The following is a 22,636-nucleotide window of genomic DNA, read 5'->3' on the forward strand; positions in this document are numbered from 1 at the left end:
TGCAAAAGGACCAAAGCTTATACTTCCCTTGCAGGTCAGACTGGTTTGTGGTACAATATATGGTTGTGGAAAATGTAACTGGTATAGTTCACATGACAATGCGATGTAGAAAAACTTCATGGTGCCATAGAAAATAACTGAGTTTCCAAATACAAATATCCGTGTCTCCTACTCTGGGGAAGCTTCAGACTCCTATCTGCTTCAGTCTACTGTTGGGTTCCATCCACATCCCTTCGGACCTTATAAACCATGTTACAAAGTATCCTTCTACAAAAGCAGGCATCTTACTTTGTGTTGTTCTTGCATCATTTAATGCATGTTTGTTTTCTCTCCAGTTACATTACAAGCTACACTCTGGTGTGGTTTCCTCATCCCTAAAATTGGGACAAGAATCCTTGGCCTACCTAGTTTACCAGGCTGCTAGAAGGTTCTCATCTGCTAATATTTATAGTATATGTGATAATGTAATTATGGGATGCTCTTCCAGAGTACTGTCTATTTTATTATTATGTTTTAAAACCTTTATACTCTATCACTCAGATATGTGTGTTTGATATTCCACATTAGGAACCAAAGCCTTTATTGTGAATTCCTGGAGACAATGCTTTAAATCATGGTTTCCCAAATTTGCCTAAAGAATTACTTGAAACTCTTTTTTTTTTAACCTGAAGCTCTTGACTTAAAGAAAGACATACAACATAAGAGTCGTGAGTTTAAGTTTTATTTATTGTTTTCCTGAGGACTATAGTCAGGGAGACAGCCATTCACTTGAGGAAAATGCTCCAAAGTGGTAGGGGTGAAACCAGTTTATCCACAACTTTCAGCTAGGAGACATGGGCAGTCAAGCATACATTCTTGATAAAAGATTATTGTTATTCACAAAGAATGGATATCTCAAGGTAATGATTTTAAGCATGCTTTCTTATGTATGAGAGATGGAAGAATCTGGGGTCATTGACATTCTTCCTGAGACATGCATCTAATATCCACGGTGTCTGCTTGTCCAAAGCAAAGAGTGCCTCATTCTGTTCTAATCCTGATTTCATCTCAGGGTACACTGTCCATCAGCAAATGCAGTGGGTTAAACGCTTGTAAAACTGAGTGGTGAGCAATGCTCTTTGTTCTACTTTGTTCACAGAGCCCTTAATAAAAAATGGATTTGCAGAGTCAAACAGAAATTTCCCATTGGCTATTTTACATATGGTAGTATATATGTTTCCATGTTACTCTCTCCATTTGTCCCACCCTCTCCTTCCTTCCCCCAACTCACCACCCATGTCCATAAGTCTGTTCTCTATGTCTGCATCTCCACTGATGCCCTGCAAATAGGTCCTTCAATTAAAAATAAATTTTTAAAAATCTCTAGGAAAATACACACACACACACACACACACACACACACACACAAACAAAAAACCAGACTTCCAGAATGTACCCAGACTTACTGAATAAGAATTTCCAGGTAAGATTCTGCTCCAAAAATTCTCAAGTGTGGGCTTTTCCATACCACTGACCAATTGCCTGACACCAGCTGGGTGTCCTATAATTCAATCCCACTCGGACACTGTCTATCCACAATTCAACTCAACTCTGATACTACCTACCCAGAGATTCCATCAGATCCCACAGGTTAAGAGATCAGTCCCATAAGACCACACTCCACTTCATATATCAATCACAAGTCCAGGTTATCACCTGTACTTCTCACCAATTGGCTATAAAATAGAGGTTCCAACGACCCCCTCCTTTGGGTTCAATTAATTTGTTAGAGCAGCTCACAGAACTCAGAAAATCAGTTTAGTCACTAGATTACAAATTTATTACAAAGGATACTAGAGAATATGAACCAATGGCCAGATGAAGAGATACATAGGGCGAGGTCCTAAACAAAAAAGAGCTCCTGTCCTCATGCAGTTTGGGACCCAGAATGGTGGCACATGGAAACGTTCTGGTTCACCAACCTAAGAGTCCTCTGAACCCTGTCCTTTAGGGTCTTCATAGAGGTTTCATTAAATAATCCTGATAGACTAAATTATTGGCCACTCGTGATTGACTCAGCCTCCAGCCCCTCTTCCCTCTGGAGGTCCCCATCCTTAGGAGTTTTCCAAAAGTCACCACATTAACATAAACTCAGATGGGTTGAAAGGGGTTTGTTATGAATATCCAGACACTTTTATTGCTCTCATCACTTAAGATATTTCAAGAGTTTTAGGAACTCTGAGATCAAATTGCCAACATCTGTTGAGTTATACAAAAAGCAAGGGAATTCTAGAAAAGTATCTACTTGTGCTTCATTGACTACTCTAAAGCCTTTGATTATGTAGATCACAACAAACTGTGGAAAATTCTTAAAGAGATGGGAATACCAGACCACCTGACCTGTCTCCTGAGAAACCTGTATGCACAACAAGAAGCAACAGTTAGAACCGGACATGGAACAATGGACTGGTTCCAAATTGGGAAAGGCATACGTTAAGGCTGTATATTGTCTCCCTGCTTATTTAACTTATATGCAGAGTACATCATTTGAAATGCCAGGTTGGATGAAGCACAAGCTGGAATCAAGATTGTCAGGAGAAATATCAATAACCTCAGATATGCAGATGATATCACTCTAATGGCAGAAAGCAAAGAGGAACTAAAGACCCTCTTGATGAAGGCGAAAGAGAAGAGTGGAAATGCTGACTTAAAACTCAACATTAAGAAAACTAGGATCATGGCATCTGGTCCCATCACTTCATGGCAAATAGAAGGAGGAAAACTGCAAACAGTGACAGACTTTATTTTCTTGAGCTCCAAAATCACTGCAGACAGTGACTGCAGCCAAGAAATTAAAAGAACTTGCTCATTGGTAGAAAAGCTATGACAAACCTAGAGAATGTATTAAAAAGCAGAGAAATCACTTTGTTGACAAAGGCTCATATAGTTAAAGCTATGGTTTTTCCAGTAGTCTTGTATGGATGTGAGAGTTGGACCATAAAGAAGGCTGAGTAACAAAGAATTAATGCTTTCAAACTGTGGTGCTGGAGAAGCCTCTTGAGAGTCCCTTGGACAGAAAGGAGATCAAACCAATCAATCCTAAAGGAAATCAACCCTAAATATTCACTGGAAGGGCTGGGGCTGAAGCTCCAATGCTTTGGCCACCTGATACGAAGAGCTGACTCATTGGAAAAGACTCTGATGCTGGGAAAGATTGAGGGCAGGAGAAGAAGGGGGTGATAGAAAATGAGATGGCTGGATGGCTTCACTGACTCAATGGACATGAGTTTGAGCAAACTCTGGGAGATAGTGCAGGACAGGGAAGCCTGGCGTGCTGCAGTCCATGGGGTCACCAAGAGTCAGATACGACTTAGTGACTGAACAACAACAGCTAGAAATGGGAAGGAAGACCAAATATATATTTCTTATAAGTCACAATATCACACCACGAGAAAAACAAGATCAAAAATACAATTTGGAATGACACCAGGTGATTCTTACTCTCAGAGAATCTGGGAGGCACTGCTCTTACCAGTTGTTCACATAGAATGGATTTATCTAAGCTTCTTTCTGGAAAAGGCCTTTCAGATAAGGAGAAATTGCAACTGGAACAATCCTGGGAGGAGGCTCAGGAAGGGCAGACAAACTTTAGTTTGCGTCACAATTGTGCCTGCAGATAGAAAAGCAAAATCTTCTCCTGAGTTTCCTTGTCCTTGCTCTAAGCGCCCAGAAACTGGCCTGAGGCTCTGTGGCTGGCAGCTAATCTGATTTCTCAGTGGAAGCACAGAACAGTGACCTTTACTGCCTCCATCCAATTGGTGATTTTCCAGGACTTTCTCAGTTGTTGTGACCAACACTTCCTTTAGACCCCTCTCTTCAGAGTTCCCCTAGCTCCCCAAGCAGATCTCTTTCCCAGTAGTTAAACCCATTACTGTTACTGTTTTCCTGTGTGTCTGTGAGGTGGTGAGTGCTGGACGGGGTCTTATCCACCTTCTCACCCCTGTGCCTGATGTATTGTTGGGGCCTCTGTTGCACTGACCTATGGCATTGTTTAGTGTCTGCTTCACCTACTTGACTGGGAGCTCACTAAGGGCAGCCACAGTTTAACCCCGTATCTTCATGTCCTAGCTTTGTGACATGCACAGAGTCATGGGTCAGCAAATGTTTGTTGAAGAGCAAATGGTCTCAGGAGAGAGGCTGTCAGCAAGGTACTGGCGCTTGGTAGTCTTGGGATTAGGATTTGGGCACGTAGCCTGGATGCACACTCGCTCCTTCTGACCTGAGCTGTGCTTGAGAAGGGGCTTTTTCAAAATAATTTTTAAAATATTGATTTGGCTGCCCTAGGTCTTAGTTGCGGCACATGGGATTTTTAGTAGAGGCATGCAGTGAACTCTTACTTGTGGCATTTGGGCTCTAGTTCCCCAACCAGGAATGGAACCTGTACCCCCTACACTGGGGGCATGGAGTCCTAGCCACTGGACCACCAGAGAAGTCCCTGAGAAGGGCCTTTTGAAAGGAGTGGGGAATATGGCCTAGTTCTCACAACACCTTGAGGCAAGCACTGAGACTGGAAGATGTGGCTAAAACAGGACTGAACACTAACAAGGTTTCAGCAGTATTCTCATTCACTGACAGTCCAGACACCTGTCAAATCCAGGCATGCTGCTTCTGCTAAGTCGCTTCAGTTGTGTCCGACTCTGTGTGACCCCATAGACAGCAGCCCACCAGGCTCCCCCATCCCTGAGATTCTCCAGGCAAGAACACTGGAGTGGGTTGCCATTTCATACAAAGGTATTAAAGGCCGTACCACTCATCCTAGATTGTTCAGCCATGTTCAGCTATGTTGTATTGCTATTCCATTTTGGAAACCTTTGCCCAGAGCTCCCCTCCTGTTCTTACCATAGCTCATTTTAGAAAAAAATTAAGCAATAGGAATCATAATTGCAGGCATTTGGTCGTGGAGCGACAGAGTTTTAATTGCCTAGAGCACTGTTTGCAAAAGAAGGAACTGTCCCACTAACTAGCTCTATGACCTCAGGCCAATCCTTTCTTCAGCCTGGGCCTCAAAACTCACCCATTTGTACAATGAGATTGCTGGACTATGACGAGTCTGTGGCAGGCCCAGCAGGCCTGGCCAGAAATCTTTGTTCAAAGCCCAGGAAACAGATCTCCTGCCCTGATTCCCCACATAAACTTACAGAATCAACCACAGAAAAATTGTCCTATATTTCTCCTCCACTCCACCCCACAACCCACATTATAAAAATAAAAATTACTACATTACCTATTAGTCAAGACCACCCCCTCCAGTATTCTTTCCTGGAGAATCCCATGAACAGAGGAGTCTATGGGCTGCCATCCTTGGGGTCACACAGAGTCGGACACGGCTGAGCAACTAAGCACGCACACGCACACAAGACCACTTAGTAAACTACCTGCTAGATGTCAATACTATGTATGAATGATTTTGTTTTATTCTTTAAATAGTAGGAACATTTTCCATGCTCCAGAAGCTTGAGATGGCCTCAGTGATACCAAGAGCAACCTATGACTTAGTGAGTCTGTGGGCAGAGGTAAGGATAGTTTGTAGCTTCTGTCATGGCAACCAGGGTACCTGTGTTCTTTGCACCTGTTGGGTTACAACAGTTGACAGAGGGTCTCTATTCATGATGCTAGAAAAAAGCTGACCAAGATAAGGCGATGATGTTAGGCAGAGTGTTAAGGGGAAAGAAGCACAAGTCAGCAATTCTTTTGAAAATAGAAGACAGCTGTAGAAAGAGACATGTGAGGCAGTGTACTTTAATAGAAAAAGCATGGAGTCATGAGCTATGGAAACTGGGGTAAGTTGCTTATTAATAACTTCTCTGAGCTCAGATCCTTCAGCTATAAAGCCTTTTTTCAGATGTTGGCCTGAATAGAGGAAATAATGCATGGTTGTAAAGAGCCTAGAACATAGAAGGAAGGTGCTCAGTACACGTTAGTTATCATTGTGAAGAATCTGAGATCTGATAAAGAAAGAAAGGCCACTGCCTAGTCAACTTTGTTTCACAGATTCAAAGGGAGTCCATACTGTCTAATGATGGCATAGCCCAGATATGGGGTTGGTGTACCCGCCATTCTAGCCCATGCCGCTGCACTCTGCAGAGGATTTCTGTGCTTTTACATCTGCATACTTCAATGCCTCATGCTCTTGGATACTTGTGCCTGCCATTTTGTTTGTCCTGTGTCCAACCCAGAGAAGTTTTGCTATTTCCCACCAGAAATCCAGATACTCAGCATTTTCTAAATTTGGTAACTTAGACTGAAATTGTTCAAGGTTGTCAGGGAGGTCCTGGGTAGCTATCTGCTTTCTTGTCTCTACCCTTTCACTCTGTTCCGTTCCAAAGCCTATACTCCCCACAACCCTACCCTTCATGCTTAGCTCTTCGGCTTGTCTCATAAATAGTAGAGTGAGCTGAGATTTTGTATCTAGTAACATTGTAGGTGCTCAATAAAAATATATTTATATTTAAAGCTTAAAACTGCACTAAAACTTCTGGGACACCCTGTTGAGGGACTAAGCCAATGTTTTTGTTCAGTCGCTAAGTTGTATCTGACTCATTGCAACCCATGGACTGCAGCACACCAGGCTCCTCTGTCTTCCACTATCTCCTGGAGTTTGCTCAAACTCATGTCCGGTGAGTCAGTGATGCTATCTAACCATCTCATCCTCTCCCTCCCCCTTCTCCTTTTGCCTTCAATCTTTCCCATGGGCAGCCCTAAAATTTCATCAAGCATCCAAGATGTATAACTTGTCACACTCACCTACTTATCTACTCATTTCATGGGGAGACTTGGAAAGCAGACTGAACTCATATACCTGAAAACAATGTTGAGGTAAGTATGCATGCCACAACACATCTGAGAATATTTCATCATGGAAGCATAGATGATTTCAGTGACTGGTATGAGTAAGCCATGGCAGGTAGCTCCTGAAATAACACATACTTAAGATGTAGCTTATATATAATCATACTTCACATCAGCCCATGTGATTTTGTGCTTCAAAAGTGACCAACCCTATAATCCAGTTTTAAGTATTTTCCAAATGTCCACACAGAAGACAGATATACTGTACTAAAGTGCACTGGTTTAAGAGTGTGAATAAGAAGCATTTAGATCCGGGTTAAAACCTCATCTTTGACACTTACCAGCTGTGTGTGACCTTGGGCAAGCATGTCTCTTGTAGTTTCAGTTTTCTTACCTGTGAAATGAAGTGAGTATATAAATGTTGAGGTTCTCAATATGACTATACAAAATGCATTTTTAATGTTGACATTTGGAGAAAATTCAGAGTCTAGATATATGTTCAGAATCAGTAACTTTACTAAAAAAGTGAAATTCAACATTTAAAACACCCAAGCTCCATGTTTAAGAAACCAATTCTAGTTTAGTCTGGTTACAGACACCCAAACAAGTTCCTAGTGTTTGAAGAAACCTCCTCCCAAATAAAACCATACTTAACCAATAAAATCTGTTACAAATGATTGTGTCATCAAAATACACTTTGATTGGCCGGTGGTACTTTTAAGCTAAGCCACTACTCCCTGGTGGCTCAGAGGTTAAAGCATCTGCCTGGAATGTGGAAGACCAGGGTTTGATCCCTGGGTCAGGAAGATCCCCTGGAGAAGGAAATGGCAACCCACTCCAGTACTCTTGCCTGGAGAATCCCATGGAGGGAGGAGCCTGGTAGGCTACTGTCTATGGGGTCACAAAGAGTCGGACACGACTGAGCGACTTCACTTTCACTTTTAAGCTGGGCTATTGGAGCTTGCATAACTATATTCTTAGCAGTAATGGAGAGCCCATGATGGCAAAGAACCAAGGAGTTTTGGGTTCAGTGGTACTCCTCTTTGTCTCTTTGTCTCTCACACTAGGCAAGCCTCTGACAATAGCTAAGAAAACACTGCTATGGCAATTTTTCCTATCAGCAACATAAACCACTTCCTTGCCTTTAGTCAGCTGCCAGTGCCACAGGCTTTTAGGTAAAACTGACCCCAATGGAAGTGACTAGCTGTAGTCATATTCCCTTAATATATGACAAACCAAGAGACATTAAAACTGTAGAGAAAAATAAAATTTAAAAAAAATGGTGATTAAAGGTAAAAATAAATAAATAAAACTATAGAGATATGAGAGATAGGTATACGTAACAAACCTCTTTATTTTGTTTGGAGCAGCATCTTAAAATATTTAAACCAAGATCAATCCTGGCTCTTTATGGTCCCATTAATAATAGTAATCCCATAGTCTGGTGGGCTGCCATCTATGGGGTAGCACAGGGTTGGACACGACTGAAGCGACTTAGCAACAGTCTCTCTTGGTGCTTCCCAGGTAGCTCAGTGGTAAAGAATCCACCTGCCAATTCAGGAGCTGCAGGAGACATAGATTTGATCCCTGGTCAGAAAGATCCCCTGGAGGAGGAAATGGCAACTCACTCCAGTATTCTTGCCTGGAAAATCCCATGGACAGAGGGGCCTGGTGGGCTACAGTCCATAGCGTCTCAAAGAGTCAGACACAAATAAGCTCATATACATACACACAGTCTCTCTTTTTAAACTAAATTTGTGTTCTGTTTATAACACTTGATAATGATTCTTTGTAAGTAAATAGATGCTCTGGTAGAAGCCCCTACAATTTTAAATAATTTGAACGGGATGGTTAGAAACAAAAAGTTTATTTCAAAGCTGCAAGCATTTTCCATCTCTTAAGAGGTATGGATTTGCAGATTTTTGAGGCAAACATTCCTTTGTTCTGAAAAAAAAAAACAAAACTACCTGAGGTATCCTTCAGTCTAATAAAATACAAGACCATGACGTCCTACCCACCCCATCCCATCCCATCCCTAGTATCCTCAGGACTTGATAACCTTGTGGAGTTGTTGCTGTTGTTTTCAAACCTTAGTTGAATTCTGGAAGTCTAAGTCTGGTGTTCCCAAAGGCCAGCAGAACAAAATCTAGGGTAGTTGATAGGCTTATGTTTAGAGGTGTTTTCTCAACTTTAAGCCCCTCTAGTCAAATATTCCCCCATCTCCCAAGTATTGTTGTTGTTCAGTCACTAAATCATGTGTGACTCTTTACAGTCCCATGGACTGCAGCACACCAGGCCTCCCTGCCTCTTTCATGCTACCAGAACCCCCTTTTTTCCACTATTCACCCCTCAGGGAATGTGACTGTATTCACCAGGTTGTGGTAAATCCTGATTAAACTAAAAGGATGATTTTCAAATTGTGGTTCCTGGAAGTCCCTTTCCAAGGTCTCACAAGGTCAAAACTGTATCATCATCATCATTTGCCTTTTTTTCCTGTGTGAACATTTTCACTGATGGTGCAAAAGCAATGGTGGGTAAAGCTGCTAGTGCACTGGCACAAATCACAGCAGTGATATTAGAGTGTACTAATAGTCATTGTACTTTTCATCAGTACACGCCAGGAGGAAGCAGAATCCTATTTTACCTAAGGAATCAGTAAGAGGTATTAATTTTATTCAATCTCAACCCTTGAGTACAGGACTTTTTAATATCCTGTTTGACAAATAGGAAGTATGCATAAAGCACTTCTTCAGAAAAAAGTGTGATAGTCATCTCAAAAAAAATTAATTTGCCAGTTGAGTTATGAACTAAACTATCTACTTTTTCATGGAAATCCATTTTTATTTGAAAGAATGATGGGCAATTTATGGTTATTTAAACTTATTATTTGGCAGCTATTTTTTTTCCATAACTGAGTGAAGTGAGCCTGGGGCTTCAAGAGAACAACCTTTGTTTTCAACTGTAGTCAACTGTAATAAATGCTCCTGAGACATCAGGGAAGATGAGAATCAAAAAATGCCCCTTAGGTTTAGGAACATGAATGTCCTGCCAACCTTCTCAAAAGATTTCAATGGATGGTAAGGATGGAATACAGATTGAGATAAACTGAGAAGTGCCTGCTTAGTCGCTTAGTCATGTCCGACTCTTTGTGATTCCCATGGACTGTAGCCCGCCAGTCTCCTCTGTCCATGGGACTCTCCAGGCAAGAATTCTGGAGTGGGTAGCCATTCCCTTCTCCAGGGGATCTTCTTGACCCAGGGGCTGAACCCAGGTCTCCTGCATTGGCAGGTGGATTCTTTACCATATAAGCCACCAGGACAGCCCAAATTGAGAAGTGAGTGGGAAGTAAAAAAAAAAAAGAAAAAAAAAATGGAGGCAGTGAGAACAGACAACTCTTGGGAGAAATTTAACAGTGAGGAGGGCAAAGATAAAATAGCTGAAAGGGGACTGGAGGGGTCAAGGAAAATTGTTCTAAAGATGGGAAAGGCTTGAGCATGTATAGGAGATGATGGAATGGAGGAAATAAAGGAGGAGTGAATGAAGAAAGAGGAGGGGGAATAGTGGGCAGGATTCAGGAGAAGAGATTGGGATCTAGGTCTCAGTTGATGATGGTGGTGGTGGTGGTGGTGCTGGATGTTTGTGTATTGGCTGAATAGAAGTGAAAGAAGTTTTGAAGAGGGTGGAGAAAGTATGAAATTGTCATTTCAGAGAGTGGGAGAGCAGACCAGAGAAACAACACAGTCTTGCAGGCATTGTTGATGTCATCTACACCCCTTGTTTCTACCACTTCTATGTTGCTGGTTCCCAGATCTATATCTCCAGTCCATGCATGTCCTCTAACCTCCTTGTGTCCTTGTGTTAGTTGCTCAGTCTTGTCTGACTCTTTGTGACCCCATGGACTATAACCCTTGAGGTTCCTTGGCCCATAGGATTTTCCAGGCAAGAATACTGCAGTGGGTAGCCATTCCCTTCTCCAGGGGATCTTCCCCACCCAGGGATCAAACCTGGGTCTCCTGAACTGCAGGCAAATTCTTTACCATCTGAGCCACCAAGGAAGTCACTTCTAACCTCCAGATCCACGTATCTAATTGACCACTGGATAACTTCCACTTGTGTATCACACAGGCATGTTACTCACTGCATCCAAAATCACACTCATGATCTCTCCCAAACTGGGTTCTCTTTTAAGGTTCCTTATCCATCATCCTTTTCATACTGTTCATGGGGTTCTCAAGGCAAGAATACTGAAGTTGTTTGCCATTCCCTTCTCCAGTGGACCATGTTTTGTCAGAACCACCTTACCTGCCTCCTGAGAAATCTGTAAGCAGGTCAAGAAGCAACAGTTAGAACCAGACATGGAGCAATGGACTGGTTCAAAATTGGGAAAGGAGTATGTCAAGGCTGTATATTGTCACCCTGCTTATTTAATGTATATGCAGAGTATATCGTGCGAAATGCCAGGCTGGATGAAGCACAAGCTGGAATCAAGATTGCCGGGAGAAATATCAATAACCTCAGATATGCAGATGACACCACCCTTATGGCAGAAAGCGAAGAGGAACTGAAGAGCCTCTTGATGAAAATGAAAGAGGAAAGTGAAAAAACTGGCTTAAAACTCAACATTCAAAAAACTAAGATCATGGCATCTGGTCCCATCACTTCATGGCAAATAGATGGGGAAACAGTGGAAACAATGACAGACTTTATTTTCTTGAGCTCCAAAATCACAGCAGATGGTGACTGCAGCCATGAAATTAAAACACACTTGCTCCTTGGAAGAAAAGCTATCACCAACCTAGGCAGCATATTAAAAAGCAGAGACATTATTTTGCTGACAAAGGTCTGTCTAGTCAAGGCTATGGTTTTTCCAGTAGTCATGTATGGATGTGAGAGTTGGACCATAAAGAAAGCTGTGCTCCGAAGAATTGATGCTTTTGAACTGTGGTGTTGGAGTACTCTTGCCTGGGAAATCCCATGGATGGAAGAGCCTGGCAGGTTGCAGTCCATGGGGTCGCTAAGAGTTGGACACGACTGAGCGACTTCACTTTCACTTTTCACTTTCATGCATTGGAGAAGGAAATGGCAACCCACTCCAGTATTCTTGCCTGGAGAATCCCAGGGATGGGGGAGCCTGGTGGGCTGCCATCTATGGGATTGCACAGAGTCAGACACGACTGAAGTGACTTAGCAGCAGCAGCAGCAGATGGAGAAGACTCTTGAGAGTCCCTTGGACTGCAAGGAGATCAAACCAGTCAATCCTCAAGGAAATCAGCCCTAAATATTCATTGGAAGGACTGATGCTGAAGCTCCAATACTTTGGCCACCTGATGCGAAGAACTGACTCATTGGAAAAGAGCCTGATGCTGGGAAAGAAGGCAGGAGGAGAAGGGGACAACAGAGGATAAGATTGTTGGATGGCATCACCGACTCGATGGACATGAGTTTAAGCAAGCTCTGGGAGTTGGTGATGGACAGGGAGGCAGTCCATGGGGTTGCAAATAGTCGGACACAACTGAGGGACTGAAGTGAACTGACTGATCCATCATCCATCTTGTCATGCAAGACAGAATCCTAGGAGTCATCTGTGTTTTGCTCATTCAATCAGTCATCAAATGCTATTGATCCAGTTTCTTTAGTGTTAGTTACTCAGTTGTGTGTTACTCTTTAGGACTCCATGGACTGTAGCCTGCCAGGTTCCTCTGTCCATGGATTCTCCAGGCAAGAATACTGGAATGGATTACCATTCCCTTCTCCAGGGGATCTTCCCAATCCGGGGACTGAATCCGGGTCTCCTGCATTGCAGGTAGACTCTTTACTGTCTGAGCTACAGGGAAGCCCTTATTGATCCAATTTCCTTAGCCTACCTTCAGTCTACCCACATCATCCCAACCCCCTATTTACCACTCTAGTTCAGGCCAGTATGACCTTGTATCAGACTGTTGCCAAATCCTCCTTCCTCCCTTCCCCCGCCTTTTATCTTCAGTAAACAGAGTGATCCTTTTCAAAAGCATGTATCCTGTCATACTTCTGTTTAAAACCCTTCAAGAGCATTCCACTGTCCCCAGGCTAAAGAACAGAACTTGTAACTCCCTCTTTCCTTCCATCCTGACCTCTGCCTTCTATCACACCATTTGTATTCTCAGTCCCCTCATCCTTCTCCTTTTTTTAAATAGCACTTACCACCTTTTTACTTATTGTGACTGTTTATTCTGTCTCCTCCCTCACGGAGACCCCCTCCATGAGAACTTGCATCTCTTTTTTTGTGCATATCTATTATCTGTTATGGGCTGAACTGTGTCCTCCCTAAACTCCAAACACTGAACCCTAACCCCCAGTACCACAGATCATGGCTGTCTGGAGGGAGGACTTTTAAATAGGTCATTGGAAAAATAAAGTCAGGTGGGTGGACCCTAATCCAGTATGGCTAGTTTCCTCAAAGAAGAGGAAATTAGGACACAACACATATAGAGGGAAGATGATGTGAAGATACAGGGAGAAGACCACCATCTAAAAGCCAAGGATCGAGGTCTCAGAAGAAACCAACCCTGATGATGCCCTGACTTCTAGCTTCCAGCCCCTAGAACTCTGAGAAATCAGATTTCTATTGTTTAAAGCCCACCCCACCCCACCCCCAGGCTGTGGTACTTTGCTAACACAGCCCTCAGTTCAGTTCAGTTCAGTTCAGTTTAGTCGCTCAGTTGTATCCGACTCTTTGCGACCCCATGAATCGCAGCACGCCAGGGCTCCTTATCCATCACCAACTCCCGGAGTTCACTTAGACTCACATCCATCGAGTCGGTGATGCCATCCAGCCATCTCATCCTCTGTCGTACCCTTCTCCTCCTGCCCCCAATCCCTCCCAGCATCAGAGTCTTTTCGAACGAGTCAACTATTCGCATGAGGTGGCCAAAGTATTGGAGTTTCAGCTTTATCATCATCCTTCCAATGAACACCCAGGACTGATCTCCTTTAGAATGGACTGGTTGGACCTCCTTGCAGTTCAAGGGACTCTCAAGAGTCTTCTCCAACACCACAGTTCAAAAGCATCAATTCTTCAGTGCTCAGCTTTCTTCACAGTTCAACTCTCACATCCATACATGACCACTGGAAAAAACCATAGCCTTGACTAGATGGACCTTTGTTGGCAAAGTAATGTCTCTGCTTTTTAATATGCTTTCTAGGTTGGTCATAACTTTCCTTCCAAGGAGTAAGTGTCTTTTAATTTCATGGCTAAAATCACCATCTGCAGTGATTTTGGAGCCCCCAAAAAGTAAAGTCTGACACTGTTTCCACGGTTTCCCCATCTATTTCCCATGAAGTAATGGGACCAGATGCCATGATCTTCATTTTCTGAATGTTGAGCTTTAAGCCAACTTTTTCACTCTCCTCTTTCACTTTCATCAAGAGGCTTTTGAGTTCCTTTTCACTTTCTGCCATAATGGTGGTGTCATCTGTATATCTGAGGTTATTGATATTTCTCCCGGCAAACTTGATTCCAGCTTGTGCTTCTTCCAGCCCAGCATTTCTCATGATGTACTCTGCATAGAAGTTAAATAAGCAGGGTGACAATATACAGCCTTGATGTACTCCTTTTCCTATTTGGAACCAGTCTGTTGCTCCATGTCCAGTTCTAACTTTTGCTTCCTGACCTGCATACAGGTTTCTCAGGAGGCAGGTCAGGTGGTCTGGTATTCCCATCTCTTGAAGAATTTTCCGCAGTTTATTGTGATCCACACAGTCAAAGGCTTTGGCATAGTCAAGAAAGCAGAAATAGATGTTTTTCTGGAACTCTCTTGCTTTTTTCATGATCCAGCAGATGTTGGCAATTTGATCTCTGGTTCCTCTGCCTTTTCTAAAACCAGCTTGAACATCTGGAAGTTCACGGTCCATGTATTGCTGAAGCCTGGCTTGGAGAATCACAGCCCTAGTGAATTTAAATAATCCAAACCACCTAGAACAACTCCTGACATGTAATAAGTGAAAATAAAATGAAAGTGAAGTCCCTCAGTCGTGTCCAACTCTTTGCAACCCCATGGACTGTAGCCTACCAGGCTCCTCCGTCCATGGGATTTTCCAGGCAAGAATACTGGAGTGGGTTGCCATTTCCTTCTCCAGGAGATCTTCCCCACCCAGGGATTGAACCCAGGTCTCCCACATGGTAGGCAGATGCTTTACCATCTGACCCACCAGGGAGGTTCCTGACATGTGATACTGCTACTGTTAAGTTGCTTCAGTCGTATCTGACTCTGTGCGACCCCATAGACGGCAGCCCACCAGGCTTCCCCGTCCCTGGGATTCTCCAGGCAAGAACACTGGAGTGGGTTTCCATTTCCTTCTCCAATGCATGAAAGTGAAAAGTGAAAGTGAAGTCGCTCAGTCATGTCCGACTCTAGCGACCCCTGGACTGCAGCCTACCAGGCTCCTCCGTCCATGGGATTTTCTAGGCAAAAGTACTGGAGTGGGGTGCCATTACCTTCTCCGTGACATGTGATAAGCAGTCAGCAAATATTTGCTGAAAGAATAGATGAATGTGAGGCCCCATGTGATCTGGCCTCTGCTGCCCTCTCTGACCTGATCTCCTGCCCCTTTCCCCTTGGATCTCTCCTTCCAAACAGGACTCAACTTCTTCCAAACAGGACTTTTCTGAACCCCTCAAACATGCCATACCCTTCCACCTCAAACTTTGCCCTGTTCTCTCTCCCTGGGGTTCTCACTTCCCCAGCCCACCACCGCTCCTCCCAGGTCAGCACTGCAATTTCACACTATTCATTCTTCTGGTCTCAAATTCAATTTTAAACACTATTTTTCAAATACATTAACTGAACTAGAATGGACATACAACAAATTACACATATTTAAAATGTGCAATTTGATAAGTTTTAACATATGTATATACCAATGAAATCATCACAATCAAGATATATATAGATGTATAGATATATAGATACATGCATGTGTGCATACTCAGTTGCTCAGTCATGTCCAACCCTATGGACTGTAGCCCGCCAGGCTCCCTCATCCATGGAATTCTCCAGGCAAGACTACTGAAGTGGGCTGCTGTTTCCTTCTCCAGGGGATCCTCCCGACCCAGGGATCAAACCCACATCTCCTGTGATTCCTGGATTGGCAGGTGGATTCTTTACCACTAGCGCCACCTGGGAAGCCCCATATAGGTATATAGATACATACATATAGATATATATCATGGTTTATGCCCCCAGAAGTTTTCCCATAGTCCTGTTTATTCCCTGACTCCCCACCTTACCCTCCTCTCAAGTCAACCACTGATCTGCTTTTAGTCACTGGGAACTGCATTTTTGCACTTTATTGAGTTATGATTGAATCACAAAAAACTGTATACATTTAATGTCCAGAGTTTGCACATTTAGTTTTATATGAATAGAATCATATACTATGTCCTTTTTATTTGGGTCTGGCTTTTTTTAAACTCAGCATAATTTTTATATTCATCTGCATTGTTATGTGTATTAGTAGTCCATTCCCTTTTATTACTGAATAGCATTCCATTGTATGTATCACAGTTTGTTTCTCTGTTCAACAGCTGATGGACATTTGTGCTGTTTATAGTTTGCAACTATTACAAATAAAGCTGCCCTGAGCATTTGTATACAGTCAGCTTTATTTCTATTATTTTCTTAGGGAAGTATTTTCCATCTTCCAAAATAAGTTAGGTCCTCCTGCTCTCTCATCTATTCATTTCTTTCTGTGTAAGTGTGTATTTGCTTAGGAGGAATGTTCTGTTAGTTTGGAAGAATGATTTTGATAAATTGCTCAGGAGAGAGAGTGAGACCCACAGAGAGACAAGAAGAATTAACTTCTCTCTTGAGTGGAATGGGGATAAGGAGGGTGGAGAGAACAAAATCTTTGGATGTGTCTGTTATAATTTGATGCATACATACTTTTGTGACAACCTCAAGTGTATTAGGCTTCGTTTGAGATATTGGTAAGAAACAATAAGATCGATTTTAAATTGATATACATTATTTTAGTTAAGAAAGGGTCTAGTGCTGTGATTTCTGCTTATTAAGGCAATGGCACCCCACTCCAGTACTCTTGTCTGGAAAATCCCATGGATGGAGGAGCCTGGTGGGCTGCAGTCCATGCGGTCACTAAGAGTTGGACACGACTGAGCGACTTCACTTTAACTTTTCACTTTCATGCATTGGAGAAGGAAATGGCAACCCACTCCATTGTTCTTGCCTGGAGAATCCCAGGGACGGGGGAGCCTGGTGGGCTGCCGTCTATGGGGTCGCACAGGGTCGGACACGACTGAAGCAACTTAGCAGCAGTAGCAGTAGCAGAATTAACACAGTTTCCTGTATCCTTTGTTCAAATATCCACTAAGACTTCTACTCATCCCATTATCCCTGCATTCTTTCCCTGAAAACAAAGAAACCCCATCCCCTTTTACTATTGCAGCCTGCTCCTTTCAGAACTCTCTCTCCTCTTCCATGCCTGGCTGCTGGATCTGACCCAACAATTCAGGACCTAGCAACCCAGTGGAGGTGAGAGACCCACCCAGCAGCCTGGCTCAAGTTCCAGGCATACAGAGCCCTGTTTCCAATCCTGCTGGTCCTAAAAATATCCCAACCATTGGCAGGTGGCTAGGCTATTTTCAACCTTGGGGGCCTCAGGAATCAAAGGATCTTTGCCAGGCCAGGAAGCAAAAGAGCAAGTTCTTATTGGTGGGCTTCAGATAAAAACAGCTGTCTATGGCACTAGTTCAACTCATTCTCAAATGTCTAACTGGCATTGCCAGTTGTTTCACTTTTTAAACTCAATCATATTTCCCATTTCCACTGTAAAACATGAACCCAGGACAGCACATGCAGATATTGGGAGGATAGGGTGGAAGGCCAGAGAAATGTTTCTTTCTTCAACTTGCCCAACTCTATGTTACTTTCGAGTTACAGAGGAACTCGGAAATAAGTTACAGAAGAGCTCTAAAGTTTCTCTACAGTTTCAGCCTTAAACATCACACGTATCTAGAAAGTGGGTCATGGTGTCTGCTTCTTCTGCTGGCAAAATTAAAGTACTATTATTATCATCCCCATTTTATAGAGGAGGAAACCCAAGGAATAGAGAGGTTAAATAACTTGCAAACTAGAAACTGGCAAAGCCAGAGCCAGGAAAGAAACTCAGATTTTTTGGACTCCAAAAGCTTATGCTCTTAGTCTCTAGTGTTTCCAAAAATGTGGTCCTGAGATGCCTCCCAGAATTGTATTAAGTGGATGACTGCCTCATACCCAAGTCCTGTCATGAAATTTCAGCATCGGAATTTGCATTTCATTTACAGTCATAATAGTACAAAGAGTCTTCTTTTATATCTTTTGGATCCAAGAGAAAAGAACAGAGGTGGACCTAATGCATAAATGATGTATTTGTTCCAAACAAAGACAGATAATATCATAGTTACTTCAGAGGAAGTGTTTTAATAATGCACATACCAGTATTCACATTGAGAAAAGTGATTTAGTTTCAGAAAAGCAACATCATCCATCATATTGAATTAGTGTTTATGATTTGAATTTTATTGATTTTGTAGTTTTGTTTGCATTTAATATGCAAAATCATTCCAGTTTTATCGTATTTTAACTACTATAAGTTTATATCTCATTTTCTGCTACCATCTATTGGGTTGGCCAAAAAGATCATTTGGGTTTTTCCATAACAGCTTACAAAAACCCAAACTTTTTGGCCAACATTCAAGTAATATTATAATAAAAGAGCAACATTGAGGTTCTGAAGGAACCTTTTTCCAACAGAAAGCCGTCACACATTGCTCATATTTGACCAACTGCTGAATAGGCAATTGAAGACTGTAAAGAGCTGCATGACTATCCTGGGATTCCTGTTATTGGAATTTTGTTTTTGTTGCTGTTCTTACCTTTGAGGCAGCTCAAAGGTTCAAGGTGACACTGGCCTCCCTTTAACCACTTGTGCATGTATGCAACAAAGCTGTGGGCCTTTGGCATTCCTTGACTATTCGGTCTAGCTACTATATCATAGACATTTGTGTTTTATGCCATTGTTAGTAGATTGTTTATACTATTTTCTCGGTTGTTTCTCCAAACAAAAATGATGCAGTGACAGGACTAGAGGCAAGAAAAGAGAAAAAGAAAGGAAGAGCTCCTGTTTTCTTTCACTTCCTCTAAGTTGCCTGTTACTTCCTTTCTCTCTACTTCTATTTTCTTACAAACCTGGAAGTAGTTATGAAATTGAGCAACATGTGGTACAGAATGATTCTCTACTCCCTACCTTCCTCAAAAAGAAAAAGACAGAAGCAAATCAAAGTTCTTTAAGGGAGAACTGGAAGACCCCATTCCATCTCAAAAGTAAAGGGAAATAAATGTTTGGGGTGATGCAGACTGGGACTCCAATTCTGGCTTTGCAATTTATAAGCTATGTGATCTGGAGTCAGTAAAAACCTCACTGAGCCTCAGTTTTCTTATACCTAAGATGGGAAGAAGACAATATTTCCAACTCCATAGAGTTGTCATAAAGATGAAAGTAAATGATGTAATGTATGAATATCATCTAGAGAGTGCTTTTAGATCTCTTCAAATCTCTTCCCCAGCAGCATTGCACAAACCTTTTATGAACTTAAATTCCCTCTAACCTACAGAGCTGATTTTATTCTCTGTCCTCATTCTTTCAGGGCAGACACATGGAAAAATGTTTAGGATATAATGTTAAGCCAAAAAAAAAAAAAAAAAAAAACAAAACTGAGGGGAAATAAAGGTGCAAAGTGCATGTACACAAGGCTTGCAACCAGGTCTGGGACTTTGTTGCCAACTCAGTGAGTGAGTGAGAGAGAGATCAGTGAGTGACTGCTACATGGTATGGCCCAATAAATACCTGTGGAATATATGGATGAACTGTGGAAAAATCTGGAATCAGGTGAACAAGGACTGAAGAAAGCATCTGGGAATGAAAAATATTGGGGTTGGGTTAAACCAAAGATTTTCTCCCTCCCTCCTTTCCTACCTTCTTCCTCTCTTCCTTCTTTCCTTCTTCCTTCCTTCCTCTCCCTCTTTCTTTCTCTCCCTGAAAAACTCTTATATTTCCAAAGAAAACATGGGAAAATAAATGACAATTCTGTTGGCCTTGCAGAAAAATGCACATTACATATCTCAGTATGTGTGTTCAGTCGCTTAGTAGTGTCCGACTCTTTGTGACTCCATGGACTGTAGCCCGCCACGCTCCTCTGTCCATGAGATTTCCCGGGCAAGAATACTGGAGTGGGTTGCCGTACCCTCCTTCAGGGGATATTCCCAACCCAGAGATCAAACCCAGGTCTCCCACATTGCAGGTGGATTCTTTACCAGCTGAGCCACCAGGGAAGCCCAAGAATACTGGAGTGGGTAGCCTATCCCTTCTCCAGGGGATATCCCTGACCCAGTAATCGAACCGGGATCTCCTGCATTGCAGGCAGATTCTTTTTTTTATTTTTTAATTTTATTTTATTTTTAAACTTTACAAAATTGTATTAGTTTTGCCAAATATCAAAATGAATCTGCCACAGGTATACATGTGTTCCCCATCCTGAACCCTCCTCCCTCCTCCCTCCCCATACCATCCCTCTGGGTCGTCCCAGTGCACTAGCCCCAAGCATCCAGTATCGTGCATCGAACCTGGACTGGCAACTCGTTTCATACATGATATTTTACATGTTTCAATGCCGTTCTCCCAAATCTTCCCACCCTCTCCCTCTCCCACCAACTGAGCTATGAGGGCTCTAGGCCCTTTAATCTTGCTTCAGGTGGTTTTGTGGCTGCTCCTCTCTTGATTAGCAACTCTTCTGCCCTTTGGAACTCAGAGACGGTTATGGAAGCTGGGGTCTTGCTTGCAAGAAATGGGGGACAAAAAGGCCTCCGTGCCTGTGGGTCCCATAAGGCCCTGTTCAGCATCACTTGTGATTCTGACCAGTTGGCTATAAACATATAAATCTGAGTTTCCCATTTTTCCGATTGCATCTTCTGGGAAGGTGACACAGCTCACCTCCATGGGGTAGAAACTGCTGCACTCAGGACCCTCTGACTTTACCCTGTGTCTCTGTTCATCAGGCTGTTCGTCTGCATCCTTTATCATATCCTTTTATAAATTGGTAAACATAAGTCAGTGTTTCTCTGAGTTCCTTGAGCTACATGAGTATATTAATCCAACCTGAGGAGAGAGCTCTGAGAAACTCAGATTTATAGCCAATCTGTCAGAAGTCCAATGGGAAGTCTTGTGGGACTGAGCCCTTAACCAATGGGATCCGATGCTCTCTCCAGGTAGATAGTGCCAGAATTCAGTTAAAGTGTAGGACACCCAGCTGGTGTCACAGAGAATTGCTTGGCAGGGAAAAACCAGCCACACACTTGGTATCAGAGTGATCAGAGTGTTATGAGTGTTCTATGTCATAGTCAAGAAAGACACAAGAGGAGAGCTGTAGATTTTTTCAAACTCATTTTCTCCCTCTCCCTGTCTCTGTTTCCATGGAGAATCCTGACTAATACAACCACCAAAGTCCAATAACAATAACATATACAAGTGCAAAAGCTTCAGCTCTAACAGGATTGAGTGGACCTAGAGCCCCACCCATTCAGAGCCTCTCTCTTTTCCTGTGTTCCAGAGTTTTGATGAAAACCATTTATCTAGGGTCACCTCTTAGCTCTTAAACTCAAGGAATTTTTTTCTTTTTCTCCTAAAGAAAGGTGTCAATTGAAAAGTAAAAATATTTCAGCATATACTCTTAACTTCAAAGCTAATTACATTATTTACAGAGCTATTTACATTATCTGTTATTGCCACAAACTTAATGGCTTAAAACAACACAAAATTAGGGACTTCCCTGGCAGTCCATCCAGTGGTTAGGACTCCACACTTTCACTGCAGGAGGCACAGGTTCAATCCCTGGTCGAGTAACTGAGATCCCACATGCCATGTGGCACAACCAAAAAAGAAAAAATCTCCACAGATTTATTATCTTATAGTTTTGTAGGTCAGAAGTCCAAAATGGATCGCACTGGGCTAAAATCAAGGAGAGCAGGGCTACAATTCCTTCTGGAAGCTCCAGGGGAGAATCTGTTCACTGGCCTTTGCTGCTGCTCCAAGCCACTTACATTCCTTGGTTCATGCATCTCCCTCCATCTCCAAAGCTAGAAGTGAAGGATCTTCAAATGTCCTTCTGACCCTGACACCTTACTCTCTTACCTCCCTCTTTCACTTATAAGGACTCCTGTGATTACACTGGGCATGACTGAATAATCCAGGATAATACCCCCTCATCTTACAGTCAGCTGATTCAGTTCAGTTCAGTTGCTCAGTCGTGTCCGACTCTTTGCAACCCCAAGAATCGCAGCACGCCAGGGCTCCCTGTCCATCACCAACTCCGGGCGACCATAATTCCATTTACAACCTTAATTACCCTTTGCCATGTGCAAAAGCATATCCACAGGTTCTGGAAATTAAGGCATGGACACCCTTGAGGGCACATTATTTTCATTAGCACACTATTCCTTAGTTGTAGCCACAGAGAACAGTTTTGTTTTTTTTTCCCCCCAGAAACACTTATGACCTCTGAGCCACCAGGGAAGTACTTATGTATATGCAAGTGTTAATTCCTGTATAATCCTCTCAATTTGTTTATACATGCAGATGCTTTTAAACATGATATTGTTCTGTAACTTTTTCTTCAATTAAAATATATTTTGATCTTTTTTAATATCATCCCCTATAGGGTCACCTAATTTTTGGTCCACTTAAACAAGAGGATAATTATTGCTGTTAACCATAAAGGGCA

This window comes from Bubalus bubalis, chromosome X (assembly GCF_019923935.1).
Source record: "Bubalus bubalis isolate 160015118507 breed Murrah chromosome X, NDDB_SH_1, whole genome shotgun sequence".
Lineage (NCBI taxonomy): Eukaryota > Metazoa > Chordata > Mammalia > Artiodactyla > Bovidae > Bubalus > Bubalus bubalis.